We start from the raw sequence: 17,960 nt of genomic DNA, 5'->3' as shown, positions 1-17,960 counted from the left end.
AGAAGGATGGGCAGAGCCGGGATGGTTCCAGACGGGGAACTGGGAATGGGAGGTTTGCTGACAGAGTTAGACATTGAGAATCATGATATGAGTGACTTTTGTTCAACAAATTGTTGTGTATAGAGAAGCCATCAGGAGCAATAGCCAGAGAACATATTTTTCTGAATGTGTCCAGTTATTTGTTAGTTTCTGCAGAGTAATGGCAAATTGCCTTACCCACGCACAACCACCATCCTGTTTGACTGTTGTGAAGAGACACTTGAAGGTGTTTCTAAGTGTTTTCCTGAACTGTGCTTAGTGAGGGTCACAGCTGAGTTCCTAGTCAGGTCATTCAGGAACAAAAAGTCATTTAGATAATTGTTGGTTCATTTAACAAACAGATGAGGTTCAAGGGGTGTTTCCAGCATCCTGACTGGGTTGAGAATGAGGCACCAATGTGCAGAAAAAGGAAACCCTGTAGGTCATTTCTCCGAACCCCCCCCCCCCCCCCCCGTTTCCTCCTCTTCCCTGCATCGCCTTGGCCACCCCACTTGGGCTGCCTCTGCCCACTCAGGTCAGGAGCTCGCCTGACATTACCTAGTGTTGCGTCGCAGTGCCCACACCACGAGCTGGCACACACTCCTCTAGATGAGCACTCGGTACTCCTGAACCCTCTCCCCGTGGCTAGCAGACTTTCTAAAACTGGTGTGCAATACAAAGAGTGGCATTTTTGCTGGAATAAGTTAACAATCAGAGCCCTTGGAGGAGGAGGTCTTTGATGGTGAACCAGGGCCAGGGGCTATTCCTGCTAAAGACAAGGCCCAGACAGGCTTCTCTCCGACTCCCTCCTCTCTTCTTTTATGCGACTGGAGCACAGGAAGGACAGGGCAGCCCCCTCTTGGACGGAGGCCTAGCCAGCTCTACTGTTCTGGCACTCGCATTCCATATGCTATGGGGCTGAGTATCTCCCTTTTCTTGGAAAGAGGGTCCTCTCTCCCCTGCCCCATCCCCTTTGAAAGCAAGTTGGATCTACAGTAAGTCTCAGGACAATGGTTTCTAAATAATTAGGGACATCACAATCACAAGAATATTTCACAAAAACTTCCCAGGCCCCATTTCAGAAATTTAATTAATTAAACCTGGGAGAGGGCCTGGGAATTTATATTTTAAAAGGCATTCAAGTTTCTCAAGGAACAGCTAGTTTTGGAACCATTGGCCTAGAGCAAATAAAGAAGTGCCTGGGTCTGCCTGCCTTGTGTAGGCAAAGGAGTTCCCTTGGCACCACACCCTCTGGTGCAGCTCTGACGAGGTCTGGGCCAAACCCATTTAATGATAAAGGGGCCTTGGCCTATTCTTGTCCTCTGCATGCATGTTTCACCTGCGAAACTTGGGGGGCGGTAAATAACGGGTCAAGAGGAGGACTCACAGCAGGAGCCAGTTTCCCAGACACCTTTCTCTCAGAGCCTTCGCATTCCCAAGCATGTCCGTAGCCTAGAGCAGGGTTTGGTGGGCGGCGGGTTAACAGTATTGAGGGCAATTGACCATTTGTCTCAGTCAAGCACTCACATGCAAGAGCTAGTATATTATGATTTTTTTTTTTAAGGAAAAAGCATGCAATAGAAAAACCAGCAAAATCGCCATCAGAAAGTGTCTTCTGGCAAATTGCTCCCAGGGCCTCTTGTGGGGGTGGGGGTGGGTGTGGGGGTGGGGGGGTGGGTGTGTGGGTGTGTAAACAGTGTGCTTCTGAGATCCAGAGTCAAGGCAGAATGAAGCCTCCTGTTCTAGTTTCTGCCCAGTCATTAGGTGCCAAGAGGTAAATTCATCATTTTTAAGACTAAGGCCAACTGTAACTTCCTTATAAATTACCAGAAATGCACTGGCTGACTCAACTGAAGGAAAACAGTAATTTCAGCTTTTGTACCATGGAAGACAAAAGCAGCAACATCTTCGATACTATAGAGAAGAGATGCTAGACTGATGCTTTTTGGCCACACTAAAGTAAGAAACAAGAAAAAGCTCCATCTAAATTTACACCTAAAGGAACTGGAAAAAGAGAACAAACAAGTGAGAAGGAAGGAAATAATAAAGATCTGAGTGGAAACAGACAAAATAGAGCCTAAAAAACAATAGAGAAGATCAGCGAAACAGAGTTGTATTTTTTGTAAAAGATAAACAAAATTGATGAATCTTTATTCAGATCCCTCAAAAAAGATCTCTCTCAAATCTCCCAAATAAATAAAATCAGAAATGGAAGTAATGACAACTGAACACAAAGGATTTTAAGAAAATACTATGAACAATTATATGCTAACTAATTGGACAACTTGGAAGAGACGGATAAATTCCTAGAAACGTACAAGCTGCCACAAATGAACCAGGATCAGAGAATCTGAACATACCAATAACTACTAACAAAATTGAATCAGTACCAAAAAAAAAGTCTTTAAAGTCCTAGACCAAATGGCTACACAGGCAGATTTTACCAAACATTCCAATTAGAATTAATACTGATCCTCCTCTCAAACTATTCCAAAAAAATTAAAGAGGAAGGAAGGCTCCCAAACTCATTTTAAGAGGCCAGTATTAACCTGATCTTAACACCAAAGACACTACAAAAAAAGAAAATTATAGGCCAATATCCCTGATGAACATGGATAAAAAAAATCCTCAACGAAATATTAGCAAACCTAATTCATCAATATATTAAAAAGATCACACACCACGATCAAGGGGTATTTATCCCCAGGGTGCAAGTTTGGTCCAGTATGAGCAAATGAATTAGCATGATACACCACACAAACAGAATGAAGAATAAAAATCATAGGATCCTATTAATAGATGCAGAGAAATTGTTAGACAAAATCCAACACCCATTCATGATAAAAGCTCTCAGCCAAGTGGGAATAGAGGGACTGTATTCAACATAATAACAGCCACATACAAAAAACCCACAGGTAACACGGCACTCAATGTGGGAAGCTAGAAATGTTTTCCTTAGGATCAGGAGCAAGACAAGCGTGTCCACTTTCACCATTTCTATTCAATGTAGTATTGAAAGTCCTGCCCACAACAATCAGATGAAGAAAAAAATAAGGCATCCAAATTAGAAAAAGAGCAAAACTGTCATTATTTGCTGATGAATGACACCAGTTAGAGAGAACCCTAAGTATTCCACCAAAAAGTTATCACAACTAGTAAATAAATCCAGTAAAGTAGCAGGATACAAAATTCATATTCGGAAATTGATTGGACTTTTATATACCAATAACAAACTATCAAAAAGAAAAATTAAGAAAATAATCACATTTACAATTGCATCAAAAAGAACCAGATACTTGATGTAAACTTTTTGACATCACTCTTAGTAATATATTCATTTTAGACAAGGAAAAGAAAAACAAATAAATGGGACTACATCAAACTAAAAATTTTTGCATAGTGAAGGAAACTGTCAACACAATGAAAAGACAACCTATTGAAAGGGAGAAGGTATTTGCCAATGATACATTAATTAAAGGGTTAGTATCCAAAATATATAAGGAACTCATACAACTTAACATAAGTAAAAACACATACAAAAATCTGATTAAAAAATATGGGCCAGGGTCCTGAATAGACATTTCTCCAAAGAGGGCATGGAGATGGTCAATAGACATATGAAAAGGTGCTCAACATCACTAATCATTAGGGAAAGGCAAATTAAAACCACAATGAGACACTACCTCATGCCTGTGAGAATGGCCACCATCAATAAATCCACAAACAAGCGGTGGTGAGGGTGTGGAGAAATGGGAGCCCTCCTGCACTGTTGGCAGGTTTGTAAATTGGTGCAGCCACTGTGGAAAACAGTATGGAGGCTTCACAACAAATTAAAACTAGAACTACCACATGACCCAGCAATCCCACTTGTGGGTATTTATCTGAAGAGATCCTAAACACTAGTTCAAAAGACATGTGCACTCTTATATTCATTACAGCATTATTTACAATAGCCAAGAGATGGAAGTAACCTAAGTGTCCTTGGATAGACAAACGGATAAAGAACTAGAACATACATACAATGGAATATTACTCGGTCATAAAGAAAATCATACCACTTGTGACAGTATGGATGGACCTAGAGAGTATTATGCTGAGTGAAATAAGTCAGACAGAGAAAGACAAATACCATGATTTCGCTTATATGTGGGATCTAAAAACAAACTAAATAAACAAACAAAACAGAAACAAACTCATAGAGAGAAAAAATTGTTGGTTGCCTGATGGAAGGGAGTTGGGGAATGGGTGAAAAGGGTGAAAGCGATTAAGAAGTACACATTGTCAGTTATAAAAATAGTCACGGAGGTAAGTACAGCATAGGGAATACAGTCAATACGTATGGGGAGAGGTGGGTACTAGACTATGGGAGTGATTGCTCCAGTAAGGAATATAAATGTCAAATAATTATGCTGTACATCTAAAACTAACATAATGTTGTATGTCAACTGTAATTGAAAAAATTCTCATTAAAAATAAAATGAACCTGTCTCCTTATATATCTGCGTAGTCCTAAACCAATACAGGGATAATAACTGTTATTCTATACAACAAATTCATTCCTTTGTTATGGTGTCCAGGGCTTTTATTACTTGCAAATTGGTCTGCTCAGGGTCGAATGCTTCACATATTCTTAGCGGTTAGTATTTGTTTTCATGCTAAAGTCTCTGACCTGCAGAATCACGCTCACCCTTCTGTAGTTTGATCTGCCTAAACTAACTTTTTCTACATTTTTCCTATCTCAAATATGTTCATTCTTTCAGCAAGCATATATTGATCATCAACTGCCAGGTGAAATCCAAGCACAGAAACAGATCTTGTTCCCAACCCAAAGGAACTGATAATTGAAAATATGGATGCTTACCCACACAACAATTAGGCATTGGTCCACGGTCATACAGTCCTAAGATTATTTTAATTCCTCACTTTTACATTCACCCCAATCAACATTCCATAATGCTTGTTTTTAAGTCTTTATTATTGTCAATATCACATAGGCAAATCAGGGTCACGCAGATTGCAGACGTGGTTTTTCTTTCCCTTCTAAAATAAAAAAAATCTAAGGAGAGTGGTCCACTTGCAAATTAATATATAGAAGCTAAGAACTGGAAAAGAAGTTGCTTATTTTATTCTCTCTCTCAAATGTAGGCACTGGGACCCAAACATCCAAGGAGCTTTCCTAAAGTTACCTATTGAATTAATGGTAAATCCAGTTATAAAGTCAGTTTTAATTATTTTCATATAAACATACTTTGCACCGTCTTATAAAATACTTACTAATTTTTTACTTTACAGCCAAAAACATTGACTGAGTTTAAGGACAATTTGAATGAGTAGTGAGTTTGAAATAGAATTCTAATAAGAAACATTACTGAGCCCGCATAATATGTATAATATTAACTTAAGTTCCCCTTCCCTAAAAGAAATGCTCTGGTACCATAAGCAGCATAAAAATGTTCTCGTATTTCCTCTCTGTAGGGCCAAGGCGACCCCATGAAAGTACAGTTTTTAAAACTATCTGACCCATTCCCTTTCCAAAAGTCTGGTATCTTCAGGAGACTGAGCTATTGCTCTGCCCTGAGCCATGAATTAAGAAGGATGCTGAAGGCCACAAAACTCTGTAAATATGCTAAAAATCATTGGATTGGACACTAAATGGGTGGATTTTACGGCATGTAAATTATGTCTCAATAAATCTCTTATGCTTGAAATGAGGACTGTCTACGCACACACCTATGGTCACACAGGAATTTTTCTGTGTAGCTCCAATTCTTCCCATTGGGGATATTTGCTTAGTACAACACAGCCCTAAACAAATCTGGACTATAGAAGAGGCAACTTCATGCATTTGCTGTCTCACTCAATGAGTAACCATAGAACGGTAACTTGGACCTTGTGCTTGGAACTGAAGATGCCATTAGAATTAAGGTCCACGAGGGCAGTGGGATTTTTTGTCTTGTTTTGTACAGAATCACCATTACCTACCGTTTCCTGAATGGATGATATACAGGGGAACAAGACAGACTCAGTCTCTGCCTCTTCATGCCTATAATCTAGTTAGACATTCAGAAAATTAAATCGTGCTTTTAATACAAAATTATCTATGAAAGAGAACTCTGTGGGGCCAGGAAAAGAGCACTGTATGAGATTGCTTCTCAAGTTCCCTTTGTGATCATTTAACTTGATAATTGAGGTGCCAAGGATATATTTAATGTTAGCATTTGTTTTAAAAAAATTTTCTAAGTTAATTCCCTATGCCCTTTCAAAATGGAGAAACATTCGCAGGATCAGTGTTAAGGGCACAGATAGCAAGCATGTTTTGACCCCAATCATACCATGAATCAGTAAGTTTAAAATGGCCATATATGCCTAGTTAAAGGAGTAGTTTGATTTACTGTGCTTGTTGTGTTAAAAAACAAACAAGTAAAAACAGCCATAGGACAACGGAAACAATGACAATTAAGCCCTCCTGCCCCTGACTGGGCCAGAGGAAGAAATAAAGCGGACCGAAAGCAAGCCCTGGACTTTCCCTGCGCTGGCACTGAAGGGTAGGGGCCTGTGGGGAAAGGCGGTTTCCACCGGATAAGAGGAGGGCGGGAAGCGCTGTCAGGGCTCCCGGACTGGGAGCAGAAAACAGGTTAGGGAGTGGGAGCACCACCCCCGCTCCTGCAGCCTGCTGCCAAGGGTGGGCGGGAGCCACCTGCCTCCTCAGAGGGGAAATCCACACACACACACACACACACACACACACACACACACACACACGCGCGCGCGCGCGCGCGCAACAAGGTTGAGGGCAGGGAGGAAGGAGGGAAGGAAAAACTAACTCGATCTCCCTCCCTTTTTTCTACCCCACACATCAAAAAAGAGAAAAAGAGATACACCCGGGGAAGTTATTTGGGCACAATGTTCTTGAATATCTTGTAGAGTCTATCAAACAGGTTTTTTATTTTTAAAAAAAATCTATGTTTTAAGAGTCACCTGATGAAATTTAAATGTTTTGCTTCTTTTCGTAAAATTTTCCTAGGACTTAACTTGGAAAATCAAGAATAATGATGCAGTAAGAGGCTGGAATTCCCAAGACTAGCAACAGGAGTGAGAGGAGCAGGGAGGGGCAACGATGATGTGATGATTGTGTAATAACTAACATTAGCGTACATCTGCCCCTGGCCGGGTTGCTCTGTGGTTAGAGTGTCGGCCCGAGGAGAGAAGGGTCCCTGGGTTCGGTTCTGGCCAACGGCACGTACTTCAGTTGCAGGTTCGATCTCCAGCCCTGGTCAGGGCACATGCTGGAGGCAACCAATCGATGTATCAATGTTTCTCTCTCTCTCTCTCTCTCTCTCTCCCCCTTCCACTCTCTCTGAAAAGCAGTGGAGAAAATATCCTCGGCTGAGGATTTTTTAAAAATGTATATCTGCTATGCACCAGGGGTATACTTTGTATTGCCCATACATTAATCTGAATTTCTGTAGTTATCTGAATCTTAAACAACATGTGAAATTATCATTAACTCCCCTAATTATGCATATGAATCACGGCTCACAGACATCTCATACAATGACACTGTATTCAGGGAGACACTATTATGTTAAGGGCAAGGAATCTGCATCCACAGGAACCTTTTGAGTCTCCCCAAAAGGCTCATCTGGTCAATGACGATGTCATCTCACTTCTTTGAGCCTGAGTTTCTTCACCTAGGAACAGCATCTAAGCATTTATTCAACAAAGGTTACCCCACTTGTGCTGGATCCGACCAGGTGGAGGAGAAACAGGGTTCTGCCCTCACTGGGCTTACGATTCATGGATGAAGACGGCCGTTAACCAAGATATCTCACTGAAAAACCCAAACTAAAGGCTCAGCGGAAAAGGCGGACGTGGTAGCAGGAGCTGCCTGGTCCCTGGCACCCCTGCGGATTTTCTTGCACACCAGCCTTCCGAGTGGATTCACTCACACAGCCAGCACCTGCGTTTCTTTTGGCTGCAAACACAGAAAACCACAAGTGCCTGGAAACGGTGACTACAGAAACGGACAATCAGGAAAAAGACGACAATAGCAAAGAAGGCCACAGATGTTCTTGCAACAGCGCAGGTCTGAAGCGTAAGAGTTTCAGCGTTTTAAAGCTTTTCAGAAAACAATGGGAAGCAAGTGAATTCGTGGCCAAGATTTCTCGAGGCCCTGGACCTGACCCTCGGCCGCCAGCCCCCTGGCTCAGGTACGCGCCTGAGGTCCTCGAGGGACTGAGGCTGGCAGCCCGGGAATGGCCCGCCGCCAGCCCCGCTGCCCAGAGCGGGAGGAAGCTGGTTCCTGTGTGCCTATTAATTAAATCCGAGCTGGGTGGGCACTGCTAACGTCTTTTCCAGCGGCGGCCTCACGAGCGGAGTTCATAACTGAACCGCAGCCAGCGCCCGTCGGGGGGCAGGAAGCAACCTTTGGCGGGGGCCAAGGCACTTGTCTCCCATCCAAATTCACTCACCCAGGTAGAGGTCTGAGCTGGAGGTCAGCCTGGGACTCTGAATGGATCAATTGTTTCCACCCATCTCCCCCCTGCAAGGTCCGGAAGACACGAAATAGGATTTGGGAAGATTAATGGGCTGCTTTACCACATTGTCTATCTGGAAGGCACACTCTGGGTATTGTTTGCGAGCACAAAGGGGCTTTCAGAGTTCCTCTGGAAGGGTTGCTTTTTGGAAGATTATGCTTGGGAGTTAGGTGTCTCAGGATCCCCACTACAAAGTGGCAGGGAGATTTAGCAGCGATCTAGATAATCTTATCAACCTAGATAATTCAGATGTCGGTTTTACTGCCTTCAAACGCTGTAGCCAAAGAATCACCAGCTAGTTCCATTGCTTTCCAAAGCCTTTACCGCTACACAAAAAAAAAAAGTGGGCTGGTGTTTACAAAGCCCCAGGCATGTGCCAGATATTGTTCAAGGCACTTTATCGGCACTCTCTCCTTTAATTCTCACATCGAAGCCCTTATTATAATTTCCTGTCTTTTAAGGGTAAGGAAACTGAGGTTCAATAAAGGTAAATAATTCACGTAAGGTGACACAGTAAAACATGACATTATAGGGCTAAGAATAGAGGTCTGTTTCAGGTTATAAAATCTTTCCACTTAGAAGAGAGAGGAGTCCATTTTTAAAAAAGCCAATAATAAGATTTGTTTAAAAATTGCCCTGTGGCTTCCACTTATAGGATGATGGTATAAGCCTCCTAAAGACCAACTCTCAGACAGACTTTGGACAAAATGTGAAAAACACCTGCCAAAAGTTCAGGCACCTTGTTGAGGGGAGTCAAATGTGGAGAAGCAAGGAGCAAAGGGATAAGTTTCTCTTCCTTTCATTTCCTTTCCATGAGGAAACCCAGATGTTAGACTTAGTAAACAAAGGATTTAAATATGCTACTTCAAAAATGGGGGGAAATTATGTCAAATGAACTAAAGTATGAGTGATGGCAAAGTATGAGAATGTTGTTCCAAACAATGCCAATAAAAAGACTGAAATTATAAGAGAAACAAGGAAAGACTCTGGAGTTTAAAAAGTTCAATAGCTGAAACGAAAAAAAAAAAATTATGAGAGGGGCTAAGTAGCAGATTTGAGCTGGCAAAAGAACGAATCAGAGAACTTCAACAGAGGTCAGTTGAGATTATTACAGCTCTGTAATGTAATTTAAAATCAGTGCAACGGTGCCAGCCAGTGCGGCGCAGTGGTCGAGCATCGACCTATGAACCAGAAGGTCATGGTTCGATTCCCGACCCGGGTTGCGGCTCAGTTCCCAGTAAGGAGCGCGCAGGAGGCAGCCAATCAATGACTCTCTCGTCACTGATGTTTCTATCTCCCTCTCCCTTCCTCTCTCTGAAATCAATAAAAAACATTTTTTAAAAATTATAAAATCAGCGTGATGGCTCCTTTGTTCATTTTCTCAGATTTGTTTGGCTCTTTGGATCTTTTGTGGTTCCATATGAATTTAGGGTTGTTTTTTTTATTTATGTGAAAAATGCCATTGGAGTTTTGATAGGTATTGCATTGAATCTAGAGCTCACTCTGGGTAGTATGGACATTTGAACAATATTAATTCTTTGAACATATAAACACAGGATATCTTTCCATTTGTGTCTTCAATTTCTTTTATCAATGTCTTATAGTTTTCAGTGTATAGATTTCTCACCTCCTTTGTTAAATTTATTCCTAAGTATTTTACTGTTTTGATGCTATTGTGAATGAGATTTTTTAAAATTTATGATTGTTGTCAGGATAGGAACACAACTGATTTTTGTATGTTGTATCTGCAATTTTACTAAACTTGATTAGTTCTGACAGTTTTTGGTGGAATCTTCAGGGCTTTCTGTGTATGAGATCATGTCATATGCAAAGAGAGACAATTTATCTCCTTTCCTCTCTTATTTGGATGCCTTTTCTTTCTTTCTCTTACTTAATTGCTCTGGCTAGGACTTCCAGCACTATGTTAAATAGAAGTGATGAGAGTGGGAGTCCTTGTTTTGTTCTTGGTCTTCGAGCAGGCTTTTTACCATTGAGTACGATGCTAGCTGCTGGGCTTGTCCTATATTACTTGTATACCTAATTTGCTGAGAGTTTTTACTCATGAAAGGACACTGAATTTTGTCAAATGTTTCTCTGTATCTATGGGGACGAGACGATTTTTCGTCTTCATTCCGTTAATGTGTGTTTCACATTTATTGATTTGCATATTTTATGATTTGCAAGGTTTTTTTCATCCATAGTCATCAAGAATATAGCCTGTAATTTTCTTTGGTATGAGGGTAACCCTGGCCTTGTAAAATGAGTTTGGACGTGTTCCCTCCTCTTCAACTTTTGGAAGAGTTTGAGGTGGTTTGGTATTAATTCTTTGCCAAATGTTTGGAAGAATTCATCCGTGAAGCCATCTGTCCCGGGTTTTCTTTGTTGGGAGGTTTTTAATTAATGCTTCAATCTTCTTGCTTGTTACTTTCCTGTTTAGGCTCCCTGTTTTCCATTAGTTAGTCTTAGTAGGTTGTATTCCTAATGGCCAAAAGTTGGAAACGACCCAAATGTCCATCAACTGAAGAATAGTTAACCAAAGAGGAGTATAACCATAATGTGAAATATTATTCAGCTATAAAGAGAGACTTTGTTTGGGGCCATGGGCGCACGATACAGTGTGCGGATTATGTTTTATTGAGTTGTACACTTGAAACCTGTATGATTCTGCAAACCAATGTCACCCCAATAAACTCAATAAAAAATAAGTAAAAAGAGGGGAAAAAGGAATGAAGTACTGATATATGCTACAACATAAATGAATTTTGAAAACACTATGCTAAATGAAAGAAGGAACTCACAAAAGATTACATATGATTACATTCATGTGAAATGTCCAGAGGAGAGAAATCTATAGATTCAGAAAGTACATTAGTGGTTGCCTGGGGCTAGGGGGAAGCTAGGAGTCAGGGAGGTGATAGCTAAAGCATGTGGGGTTTCTTTTGGGGTTTTGAAAATGTTCTAAAATTGGCTATGGTGATGGTTGCACTTATTTGTGAATATATCACAACCATTGCATTGTACATTTTAAATAGATGAACTGAATGGTGTGCAAACTATATCCCAATAAAGCTGTTTGGGGGAGAAAAAAAAAGAACTTAAGCAGTGTAGCATATATCAGAGCCATAGAACTATTTTCACCACAGAATATCAGAACTGAAAAAATGTTCTCTGGGGATCATTAGTCTAGGAATTTTCAACTAGGGATGGACATCAGGATCCCTTGAGGATCTTCTAACATACACATTCCTGAGCCACTGCAGAGATCCTAAATGAAAATAGTTGAGGAGAGTTGGAGATTTTCTATTTTTTAAGCTTACCAGAGGCAGCCTGGATAGAAAACCACCGCCCTAGACTGAATGCATTCAGCATACACGGCATGGCTGGTCTCAGGCTGATACTAGAACCCAGCTTTACCTGACTTGCAGCCCAGCATGCTTTCTACATGCTCTGCTATCTCTAAGAAATAAAATACTCAGCCCAATTATCAATAGGTATCGGAGCCCCATATTCTGGTGACTGAGAATCTTGGATGCCTAAGATTCATTACTTAGAGAGATTTTACGATTAACTGTCTCTGTTCCCTGCACTGATTAAGTAGACATTCCTAAGTGCATTAATTACTAAGTGCGTTACTATGGTGCCTTTGAAAGCAGACAGACAGAAAACCTGGAGTTTCAACTTTAACCCTCTGGATGAGCCTGTTTTATTCTCATAGCCTCCTTGAGCCCAGGATATCATTAGATCTCGAGACACTCAACCCTCACTGTATATTAGAACAAGCCAAAGAGAATGTAAAAAATATTATGCCCATGCCTCACCTCCAGAAATTCCAACCCCGCTGATTTGAAATAGGGCTGCAAGTTCCCCAGGTTCTTATTCAGCGGGGCTGGGAACCATTGGTTCAAGGCCAACCACACTGTAGATGAGTCATTTAGGGCTCTTCCAAGCCCTTGAATCTTCCATAATTTTACGACGGTTTCCATTCTCACTGAAAATCTAAGAATGACTTCAGCCTATTGTGTAAGTGGCCTGAAAGTGTGATTGCTAAAGCAATTTATTTATCTTCCCTGGGTGGGTTCAACAAACAAAAATTGAAAACATTTGTGCTGAGTACTAGTTGCTGCAGCGACATGGGACACAGTGAGAAAGGGGAAAGCGGTTCTCAGGGAGCTTGCTGGAAAACTCTGAGCAAACCCTTTTAATCTAGGTCACTGCTGCTATGGTGCAAGCAGCACCTCCCTGCCTGCACCTTGTTGGGGGCTTTGGTACAGTGGCCATTTCCAGAAGGAGGAATCTGGGCATCATAACTTCTTACATCTTTTTTTAGCTCTGTCAGTTGTGGTTTCCGTTTTAGCTCAACTTTTCCTCGTAGAAGGTTGTTTCTTATTACCATGATATGTACGTTTATGGTTTAAATGAAAAATAACACTCGGTGCCTTTTACTCTATCTTAGGTACTGTTTTGATTTTTACTTCCTTGGTAGTAATTTTGGTTCCTGAAAGTAGGTTAGGGATGATCAGATGAGGGAAGTGATATTAATTCATTGACTTATTCCGTAAGTACCTGTTATTTGCCAAAATTCAACTCAATGCTTGAAACACTAGGTAAGATTCGGCCCTTTCTTTTTATGTCTCTTGGTAGAAAGATCAAACTGTACTTTACAATAAAATGAATCTTTTTATAAGAGATAACCTAATAGAAGGATATGCAAAGTTCTCTGGGGAAACAGAAAAAGAGCATTATTTGTTGTGTTTAATGGATTCAGAGAAAGTAGCATGTGAGATGATTCTAGAAGGATGGCTAGGAGGGTTCTAGGTAAAGGAGAGGCCAGGCAATCCAGGCAAAAGGAACAGCATCTTCAGAGTCATGGTGACTCTGCCTCCTGGATTCATGCCCTCATGTGGTCCCCTCGCACACTGCAAAAAGCTTACCTGTATAACCTATAAATATCGTCAGGATAACTGCGTGTGGCCAGGCCACAAGAAATACTGTGGTGTCTGTCCTGGGCCCTCTAGGATTTCACAGTTGGGGGAAGTCAGTCACCCCATTGTGGCGATGCTCAAGCAGCCCATGGAGAAGCCCCCGAGAAGGAGAACTCGAGCCTCCTGACAAAGCTAGAACCAGGTGAGACCACCTTGGAGTCAGATCCCCCAGCCAAGTGTTCAGAGAGCTGAGAAGCATGACAGGGACTGTTGTCGCGATCTGCCTGACATCTTTCCTACAACCTCAGGAGGGACCTCCAACGAGAGCCACACAGGGAACCGCTTCTGGGTCCCTGAGGCTGTTGTGAGCCACTATGTTTGAGGGCACTCTAGGAGATACCAAATATAGGTGGCATCCATGTCCCTGTTATGCTCTGAGATAAGAAGTGAAATGGTAAGGGATCGGGGTATGGAGGGAAAGGGGGAGATCCGAACAGAAGGGTGAACCACAGAGAAGTATAAAAGGGGACCGTTGTTGATTTTAGCAATGAAGTGATGACACTGGATTTGTGAGTTAGAAAGCAAATGCCTAGACACAAGACCATGATCTGAAGAAAAGTGTGGGTAGATATATTAGGTATGAATTATAGCGAATTTTTTCTTCTACTGGATTGTCTCTGTCTACCTTTTTTAGAGGTTGATTTTCAGAGTTGCAAGAGAATTTATGGATTCCAACCTCCTTCCCTCTTCAAGATTCTTATCCACAGCCTACTTGACAGATGACCTTCCTAACTCTGCTTGAATATCTCCAGGGATGGGAAGCTCACCTCCAATTCAGCCAGACATTGACACGTTGAAAAGCTGTATGACTCCCTGTAATTCTGACAGACTACTGGACTGGGGTTTAGGCTTGTTTCTCCCACTAAAGAAATGGGGACCTTGAGTCTAGAACTTTTAAGATCCGCATGAACTTGGATGGGGTTCAAGATTCTAGTGCCTGCCACCAGTCTGCTCACTCTCTTGAGGTGAACTCACAGAAATCAATGATAAAGTAATGATTGTGTATAACCCTGAATATACTTATTAACTCTAGATTGGGATCTGTAGAAAGAGTGATTGAGACTTTACACTCACTATGGTTTGTAGACCTGGCTTTACCAAACTGAGCAACAGAGTCATCTGAGGGAAAGCTGAACCCATCTCAGCCTCTCTACTTGACATCCTATTCTGCAGCTATTTTAAAGCATTGGATTTAAAATGGCTTTGCATTGATTTGTAGTTTTCTGAATACTTCAGAGAGTTCATACTATAACAGATCCCGTGCCATCCCACTCCGATGGCCCTCGAGTGGCCGTAGATGGAGGTGGTTGAAAGGCCGCAGTCCCAGGATGTCTGTAATGAAGATGAGGTCATGGTTAATCAAGCCTTGGCTCAGACCAAGCTCTGGTGGAGGAAGCATCAGAAGCATTCCAGCTTGCATGAATCCCTTGACTTTCCAGCCCAGGGTTACACCACTTGGCGACCATCAGAGCCCTATTAAAGGATTTGGATGTCCATACAGTTGCTTAATCAGTATGTTCAATCATCTGGGGTTTTAATAACTTTTAATCATTCAGTATATTATATGACCCCTGTAGGTTCTGCCAAGACACAGTTTCCAGTGAGAGGAAACAGAGTAATGGAAGCAAGATTGTGAATGAGGAGGTCACCTTGTATCTGGTTTTTCAGAGGAACTTAAACTCTAGTGTCATATTTATGTTGGGATTGTACTGATCGTGGTCATTCATGTGATCTTTAAAACGATGTCAGCACATGTAAGAGGAGATCCCTTAACTTTGAGAAGTGTAGTACAAAACGGGCTTTAACATTGGATTGACCCACTTTTTCAAATCATGGCTTTGTTGGGACATCTAGATTCCATCTGGCAAGGGGTACAGTTAGCTGAGAACTTCCAGCTGCAGTACCTTCATCACCATTTCTGCTCAACATGCGGCATCTCTAATGGGCAATTTTTGCTCTGGAGTACCCTGTTGAATTGGCTATTCTTTGTCACACCACCCACCCCTCCACTCCCCACACACATACAATGAACCACTTGAACTATTAATTCCATTTCAGCGTCTGCTTCCCAAAGGATCCAACTGACGGAGTAAGTTACTTAAATGCTCTGAGATTCAATTTCTTCCTCCTTCAAATTACACTGCTACCACGTGCATCATCAGAATCTGAAGAGGCGACACGAAGCAGAATACATAACGTACCCTGGCTTGAAGGAGACGATCGCCAAGGTGTTTCGTTCTGTTCTGTTTTGTTTCCTTCACTCAGCTCACTAGTAGGACGTTTCTCTTCACTGGTGTGTAAAAATAAGATGCATCCTTTGCTTTTTTTCACCAGCTATGATATGCCTAGAACAGCATTTAACCACCACAAGGGGGGTGGGATGCTGGAAATACACAATTGTAGAAGAGTGTTGTCACAGCTCTCACAAGCCTGTGAGCATCTTGAGGGTGGCCTTCGGGTTTCCTAAGCGCTCTGACAAGTGTAAATACAGAGAGGAGCACAGAGGAGGAAAACCTAGCCTGGAATGTCATGAAAAGGCTACCTAGGGCGGGAACACTCTATTTGAGTCTGAAAGAAAGAGTACACATTCACCAAGCAAGAGAGGAAGGCTTCTGCCAAAAGAGGGCACTGCCCTCGCCAAGTGTCAAAGACCCTGAGAACGGGGGAAAGTGGGGCAGAGTCAAGATGTTCCACAGACATTATACAGAAAACTGGGGTAGGGGGAAGAGGTGTCCCAGTAGAGCCACCCATGAGGGGTTCATGGCAGGGATTATCTACCCCATAGTACAGACAAGGAAGCTGAGCAGGGCCCAGTGGGGTTAAATACCCGGCCCAGGGTCACAGAGGGGTAGAGTCACTGAGCCCCCGAGAGACACAGCCAGGTCTGTGATGCTTCCCTACCTGCAAATGTACAGAGACTACCCCCTCCCTGGGAGTTACTGAGTGATCCAGACAAGCCCCAAGCGGGTCTTAATTATGGGGCAGGGAGAGGGACACAGGAAACAACCTCAAAATCAACACTTGAGGCTTTTTCTGAGGAGAAGATTCTCTGTGCTCAACAGTTCAGGGAATGTGAGCTCCTTGGAAGCACAATTTTGAAGAAACAGAAGCCAATGTACACATTCACAGCATTCAGTTCCCCCGAATCAATTATGTTTAAGTGATGTTAAGGGCCTGACAGAGCCACAAAAGAAAGAACAATCTTTAACCTCAAAGTTGAGGCTGATCCTCGTGCCTTAATCTAATGCATTGTGTCTGGCCCTACTTGCAAGCTCAGATCTGGTTCTCATTGCTTTTGTGGATTTAAGTGAAATCCTTCCCATAACTTTAAATTAGGTTTTGTGTTGATGATATTTCTTTTGTTAAAATATGAAAAGAAAAAGAAAAAAAAGAAAAACACCCAAATCCCCCAAATCCAGGCCATCGGTCTAGTGGACACAGGCTGTCCCAACAGATGGAGAGAGACTTTTCCCCAAGAATGAGGGTGACATCAGTGTGAGTGTGGCACGTGGGGTGTGAAGTGCAGCCCCTTTTAAAAGAGCCAGATGGGCCGAGCTGTTCCCATCCCCTGCTATTGCTTGTTGCTGCAGAGAGGCTAATGCAAACCACACGGGCTCAGAGGGCGACTACAGGAGGCTGCAGGGACAGACCGCGGGACTGCTGGATCGAAAGCCGGCTTCCGGTGCCAATTATCTAGAAGAAACCACGCCTCGTGCTGGGTGAGAACACAGAGGCCAATCTAGCTCGACGTCTCACCTTCGAGAAGGAGAAATGCAGGATGCGACTGGACAGACCACTTGCTCCAAATCAAGGTCAAGTTCGTGGCACAGGCAGAAGAATCCGACCTTCCTGGTGTCCAGACCATCACTCTGCTTGGGCTCAGCTACTCAGAAAGCAATGAAAGGCTTCTGGTTCCAAGTTTTTCTTTCCATTTGGGTGAGAAAAATGAGATACAATTTTGAAAGAAAAGGCTGCTCAGGGAACAGTGAAAGAAAAAAAAAAAGAAAAAATCCAAATAGTTCTGGCAGCAATAAGAGCGTTGTGAAATGCATTTCTCGATTTGGCGCGTTACCATCTTCTCTGTGCACGCACCGATGGGTATTTTACCCACGTGCCTGTGTGTAAATACAGACGTGGCTCTGTCTAAAGACACACCTGTCGGTTGCCTCTGCCACGTGCTCTGGGACTGACAGGTATGGCCCCTGTCAACAGGGAGACTATCCCCACTTGTACCTGATGTTGAAAGCACAGAAAGAAACATCAAATGTAGGTGTGTTGGTAGAGAGAAAAGATTGTCGAAGTTGAAAAAGCTCTTAGATCACCTAGTTCAGCATGGCCCAAATAATCATCCATGGGAAGGGGATCTGCCATTAGGGAGAGGAAGGGGTCCCGAGGTCCAATAACCTTAGGAAACTTTAATCTC

Source organism: Miniopterus schreibersii (genome assembly GCF_964146895.1).
Source record: "Miniopterus schreibersii genome assembly, chromosome: 18".
Lineage (NCBI taxonomy): Eukaryota > Metazoa > Chordata > Mammalia > Chiroptera > Miniopteridae > Miniopterus > Miniopterus schreibersii.
This window is presented reverse-complemented; position numbering follows the sequence as displayed.